This window comes from Phalangium opilio, unplaced genomic scaffold (genome assembly GCF_054372755.1).
Source record: "Phalangium opilio isolate 3A_F unplaced genomic scaffold, DU_Popi_V2 ptg001421l_1, whole genome shotgun sequence".
Lineage (NCBI taxonomy): Eukaryota > Metazoa > Arthropoda > Arachnida > Opiliones > Phalangiidae > Phalangium > Phalangium opilio.
This window is the reverse complement of record NW_028324258.1, coordinates 2,803,689-2,810,580: the sequence shown is the minus strand read 5'-3', so window position 1 is coordinate 2,810,580 and position 6,892 is coordinate 2,803,689. Positions and strand designations below refer to the sequence as shown.

General features: G+C 47.0%; 1 non-coding gene across 1 annotated transcript; it reads right to left on the bottom strand.

Annotated features, from left to right (window-relative positions):
- Positions 1 to 1,999: 1,999 nt before the first annotated feature.
- TRNAY-GUA (transfer RNA tyrosine (anticodon GUA)) lies at positions 2,000 to 2,072 on the bottom strand. The gene has a single exon. It is a non-coding gene; the product is annotated as a tRNA-Tyr (tRNA).
- Between the last annotated feature and the right edge of the window lie 4,820 nt (positions 2,073 to 6,892).

Genomic DNA, 6,892 nt, shown 5'->3' with positions numbered 1-6,892 from the left:
ACAATTGCGCCACGGAAGCCCAAAAATTAAATTGTCGTCAGATATTGTGGAAAACCTTTGGCTTTCTACGTTACATTTGAGATCCCACAACACCGCTCCCGGGTAGGCTCGAACCACCAACCTATTGGTTAACAGCCGAACGCGCTAACCATTGAGCCTCGGAAGCTCAGAAATTAAATGATTGTCACGTATTGTGGAAAATGTTTGACTTTTTACGCTACATCTGAGACCCCACAACACCTCTCCCGCGTGGGCTCGAACCACCAACCTTTCGATTAACAGCTGAACGTGCTAACCATTGCGCCACGGAAGCCCAAAAATTAAACGTTCGTCAGGTATTGTGGAAAAACTCTGGCATTTTACGTTACATCTGAGACGTCACATCCCCTCTTCCGGGAGGGCTCAAACCACCAGTCTTTGAATAGCAGCTGAACGCGCTAACCATTGCGCCACGGAAGCCCAAAAATTAAATGTTCGTCAGGTATTGCGGAAAAACCTTGACTTTTTACGTAACATCTGAGACCTCACAACACCGCTCCCGGATGGGCTCGAGCCACCAACCTTTCGGTTAACAGCCGAACGCACTAACCTTTGCGCCACGGAAGCCCAAAAATTAAATGGTCGTCAGGTATTGTGGAAAAACTTTGACTTTTTACCTCACATCTGAGACCTCACAACACCGCTCCCGGATGGACTCGAACCACCAAACTATGGGTTAACAGCCGAACGCGCTAACCATTGAGCCACGGAAGCTCTGAAATTAAATGGTCGTCAGGTATTGTGGAAAAACTTTGACTTTTTACGTTACATTTCAGACCTCACAACACCGCTCCCGGATGGGCTCGAACCACCAACCTTTCGGTTAACAGCCGAACGCGCTAACCATTGCGCCACGGAAGCCCAAAAATTAAATGTTCACAGGTATTGCGGAAAAACTCTGACTTTTTACGTTACATCTGAGACCTCACAAAACGCTCCCGGATGGGCTCGAACCACCAAACTTTCGGTTAAAAGCCGAACGCGCTAACCATTGCGCCACGGTAGCCCAAAAATTAAATGATCGTCAGGTATTGTGGAAAAACCTTGACTTATTACGTCACATCTGAGACCTCACAACACCGCTCCCGGGTGGGCTCGAACCACCAACGTTTTGAATAACAGCTGAGCGCGCTAACCCTTGCGCCACCGAAGCCCAAAATTTAAATGGTCGTCAGGTATTTCGGAAAAACTTTGACTTTTTACGTCACATCTGAGTCCTAACAACACCGCTCCCGGGTGAGCTCGAACAACCAACCTATTGGTTAACAGCCGAACGCGCTAACCATTGAGCCACGAAAGCTCATAAAGTAAATGGTTATCACGTATTGTGGAAAAGTTTTGAATTTTTACGTTACATCTGAGACCTCACTACTCCGCTCCCGCGCGGGCTCGAACCACCAACCTTTTGAATAACAGCTAAGCGCGCTAACCGTTGCGCCACGGAAGCCCAAAAATTAAATGATCGTCAGGTATTGTGGAAAAAATCTGACTTTTTACATTACATCTGAGACCTCACATAACGCTCCCGGATGGGCTCGAACCACCAAACTTTCGGTTAAAAGCCGAACGCGCTAACCATTGAGCCACGGAAGCTCTGAAATTAAATGGTCGTCAGGTATTGTGGAAAAACTTTGACTTTTTACGTAACATCTGAGACCTCATAGCACCGCTCCCAGGTGTGCTCGAACCACCAACCTTTCTGTTAACAGCCAAACGCGCTAACCATTGCGCCACGGAAGCCCAAAAATTAAATGATCGTCAGGTATTGTGGAAAAACTTTGACTTTTTACCTCACATCTGAGACCTCACAACACCGCTCCCGGGTGGGCTCGAACCACCAACCTTTTGAATAACAGCTGAGCGTGCTAACCATGGCGCCACGGAGGCCCAAAATTTATGTGGTCGTCAGGTATTGTGGAAAAATTTGACTTTTTACGTCACATCTGAAACCTCACAACACCGCTCCCGGATGGGCTCGAACCACCAACCTTTCAGTTTACCGCCGAACGCGCTAAACATTGCGCCACGGAAGCCCAAAAATTAAATGATCGTCAGGTATTGTGGAAAAACTTTGACATTTTACGTTACATCTGAGACCTCACAACACCGCTCCCGGATGGGCTCGAACCTCCAAACTTTCGGTTAAAAGCCGAACGCGCTAAACATTGCGCCACGGAAGCCCAAAGATTAAATGTTCGTCAGGTATTGAGGAAAAACCTTGACTTTTTACGTTACATCTGAGACCTCACTACTCCGCTCCCGCGCGGGCTCGAATGTAACGTGTTGTGGGGTCTCAGATGTAGCGTAAAAAGTCATAACTTTTCCACAATACCTGACAACCATTTAATTTCTGAGCTTCCGTGGCTCAATGGTTAGCGCGTTCGGCTGTTAACGAATAGGCTGGTGGTTCGAGCCCACCCTGGATAGGTGTTGTAGGGTCTCAGATGTGAAGTAAAAAGTCAAGGTTTTTCCACAATACCTGACGACCATTTAATTTTTGGGCTTCCGTGGAGCAATGGTTAGCGCGTTCGGCTGTTAACCGAAAGGTTGGTGGTTCGAGACCACCCAAGAGAGGTGTTTTGGGGTCTCAGATGTAGCGTAAAAAGTGAAAACTTTTCCACAATACCTTACGACCATTTAATTTTTGGGCTTCCGTGGCGCAATGGTTAGCGCGTTCGGCTGTTAATCGAAAGGTTGGTGGTTCGAGCCCATCCGAGAGCGGTGTTGTGAGGTCTCAGATGTGACGTAAAAAGCCAAAGTTTTTCCACATTACCTGCCGACCATTTAATTTTTGGGCTTCGGTGGCGCAATGGTTAGCACGTTCGGCTGTTAACCGAAAGGTTGGTGGTTTGAGCCCACCCAAGAGAGGTGTTGTGGGGTCTCAGATGTAGCGTAAAAAGTCAAAACTTTTCCACAATACTTGACAACCATTTAATTTCTGAGCTTCCGTGGCTCAATGGTTTGCGCGTTCGGCTGTTAAACAATAGGTTGGTGGTTCGAGCCCATCCGGGAGCGGTGTTTGTTACGTCTCAGATGTGAAGTAAAAAGTCAAGGTTTTTGCACAATACCTGACGACCATTTAATTTTTGGGCCTTCGTGGGGCAATGGTTAGCGCGCTCAGCTGTTATTCACAAGGTTGGTGGTTCGAGCCCACCCGAGGGCGGTGTTGTGAGGTCTCAGATGTAACGAAAAAAGTAAGAGTTTTTCCACAAATTCTGACGAACATTTAATTATTGGGCTTCCGTGGCGCAATGGTTAGCGCGTTCAGCTGTTAACCTAAAGATTGGTCGTTCGAGCCCACCCTAGAGAGGTGTTGTGGGGTCTCAGATGTAGCGTGAAAAGTCATAACGTTTTCACAATACCTGACAACCATTTAATTTCTGAGCTTTCGTGGCTCAATGGTTAGCGCGTTCGGCTGTTAACCAATAGTTTGGTGGTTCGAGCCCACCCGGGAGCGGTGTTGTGAGGTCTCAGATGTAACGAAAAAAAGTAAGAGTTTTTACACAAAACCTAACGAACATTTAATTTATGGGCTTCCGTGGCGCAATGGTTAGCGCGTTCAGCTGTTAACCGAAAGGTTGGTGGTTCGAGACCACCCGGGAGAGGTGTTGTGGGGTCTCAGATGTAGCGTAAAAAGTCAAATCTTTTCCACAATACGTGACAACCATTTAATTTCTGAGCTTCCGTGGCTCAATGGTTTGCGCGTTCGGCTGTTAAACAATAGGTTGGTGGTTCGAGCCCATCCGGGAGCGGTGTTTGTTACGTCTCAGATGTGAAGTAAAAAGGCAAGGTTTTTGCACAATACCTGACGACCATTTAATTTTTGGGCCTTCGTGGGGCAATGGTTAGCGCGCTCAGCTGTTATTCACAAGGTTGGTGGTTCGAGCCCACCCGGGAGCGGTGTTGTGAGGTCTCAGATGTAACGAAAAAAAGTAAGAGTTTTTACACAAAACCTGACGAACATTTAATTTATGGGCTTCCGTGGCGCAATGGTTAGCGCGTTCAGCTGTTAACCGAAAGGTTGGTGGTTCGAGACCACCCGGGAGAGGTGTTGTGGGGTCTCCGATGTAGCGTAAAAAGTCAAATCTTTTCCACAATACGTTACAACCATTTAATTTCTGAGCTTCCGTGGCTCAATGGTTTGCGCGTTCGGCTGTTAACCAATAGGTTGGTGGTTCGAGACCACCCGGAAGCGGTGTTGTGGGATCTCAAATGTAACGTACAAAGCGAAAGTTACCACAATACCTGACGATCATTTAATTTTTGGACTTCCGTGGAGCAATGGTTAGCGCGTTCGGCTGTTAACCGAAAGGTTGGTGGTTCGAGCCCACCCAAGAGAGGTGTTGTGGGATCTCAAATGTAACGTATAAAGCCAAAGTTTTTCCACAATACCTGACGACCATTTAATATTTGGACTTCCGTGGAGCAATGGTTAGCGCGTTCAGCTGTTAACCGAAAGGTTGGTGGTTCGAGACCACCCGGGAGAGGTGTTGTGGGGTCTCAGATGTAAATTCAAATCAAATTCAAATTCAAAAATGTTTATTTTTTATGTAGCGTAAAAAGTCAAAACTTTTCCACAATACGTGACAACTAATTAATTTCTGAGCTTCCGTGGCGCAATGGTTAGCGCGTTCGGCTGTTAATCGAAAGGTTGGTTGTTCGAGCCCATCCGAGAGCGGTGTTGTGAGGTCTCAGATGTGACGTAAAAAGCCAAAGCTATTCCACAATACCTGACGACCATTTAATTTTTGGGCCTTCGTGGGGCAATGGTTAGCGCGCTCAGCTGTTATTCACAAGGTTGGTGGTTCGAGCCCACCCGAGGGCGGTGTTGTAAGGTCTCAGATGTAACGAAAAAAGTAAGAGTTTTTCCACAAATTCTGACGAACATTTAATTATTGGGCTTCCGTGGCGCAATGGTTAGCGCGTTCAGCTGTTAACCGAAAGATTGGTCGTTCGAGCCCACCCTAGAGAGGTGTTGTGGGGTCTCAGATGTAGCGTGAAAAGTCATAACTTTTTCACAATACCTGACAACCATTTAATTTCTGAGCTTTCGTGGCTCAATGGTTAGCGCGTTCGGCTGTTAACCAATAGGTTGGTGGTTCGAGCCCACCCGGAAGCGGTGTTGTGAGGTTTCAGATGTAACGAAAAAAAGTAAGAGTTTTTACACAAAACCAGACGAACATTTAATTTTTGGGCTTCCGTGGCGCAATGGTTAGCGCGTTCGGCTGTTAACCAATAGGTTGGTGGTTCGAGCCCACCCGGAAGCGGTGTTGTGAGGTTTCAGATGTAACGAAAAAAAGTAAGAGTTTTTACACATAACCTGACGAACATTTAATTTCTGAGCTTCCGTGGCTCAATGTTTTGCGCGTTCGGCTGTTAACCAATAGGTTGGTCGTTCGAGCCCACCCGGAAGCGGTGTTGTGAGGTTTCAGATGTAACGAAAAAAAGTAAGAGTTTTTCCACAATACCTGACGACCATTTAATTTTTGGGCTTCCGTGGCGCAATGGTTAGCGCGTTCGGCTGTTAATCGAAAGGTTGGTGGTTCGAGCCCACCCGGAAGCGGTGTTGTGAGGTTTCAGATGTAGCGTAAAAAGTCAAAACTTTTCCACAATACTTGACAACCATTTAATTTCTGAGCTTCCGTGGCTCAATGGTTTGCGCGTTCGGCTGTTAACCAATAGGTTGGTGGTTCGAGACCACCCGGAAGCGGTGTTGTGGGATCTCAAATGTAACGTATAAAGCCAAAGTTTTTCCACAATACCTGACGACCATATAATATTTGGACTTCCGTGGAGCAATGGTTAGCGCGTTCGGCTGTTCACCGAAAGGTTGGTGGTTCGAGCCCACCCAAGAGAGGTGTTGTGGGATCTCAAATGTAACGTATAAAGCCAAAGTTTTTCCACAATACCTGACGACCATTTAATTTTTGGGCTTCGGTGGCGCAATGGTTAGCGCGTTCGGCTGTTAATCGAAAGGTTGGTGGTTCGAGCCCATCCGAGAGCGGTGTTGTGAGGTCTCAGATGTGACGTAAAAAGCCAAAGTTATTCCACAATACCTGACGACCATTTAATTTTTGGGCCTTCGTGGGGCAATGGTTAGCGCGTTCAGCTGTTATTCACAAGGTTGGTGGTTCGAGCCCACCCGAGGGCGGTGTTGTAAGGTCTCAGATGTAACGAAAAAAGTAAGAGTTTTTCCACGATTTCTGACGAACATTTAATTATTGGGCTTCCGTGGCGCAATGGTTAGCGCGTTCAGCTGTTAACCGAAAGATTGGTCGTTCGAGCCCACCCTAGAGAGGTGTTGTGGGGTCTCAGATGTAGCGTGAAAAGTCATAACTTTTTCACAATACCTGACAACCATTTAATTTCTGAGCTTTCGTGGCTCAATGGTTAGCGCGTTCGGCTGTTAACCAATAGGTTGGTGGTTCGAGCCCACCCGGAAGCGGTGTTGTGAGGTCTCAATTGTAACGTAAAAAGCGAAAGTTTTTACACATAACCTGACGAACATTTAATTTCTGAGCTTCCGTGGGGCAATGGTTAGCGCGTTCGGCTGTTAATCGAAAGGTTGGTGGTTCGAGCCCATCCGGGAGCGGTGTTGTGGGGTCTCAGATGTAACGAAAAAAGTAAGAGTTTTTCCACAAATTCTGACGAACATTTAATTATTGGGCTTCCGTGGCGCAATGGTTAGCGCGGTCAGCTGTTAACCGAAAGGTTGGTGGTTCGAGCCCACCCGGGAGCGGTGTTGTGGGATCTCAAATGTAACGTACAAAGCGAAAGTTACCACAATACCTGACGATCATTTTATTTTTGGACTTCCGTGGAGCAATGGTTAGCGCGTTCAGCTGTTAACCGA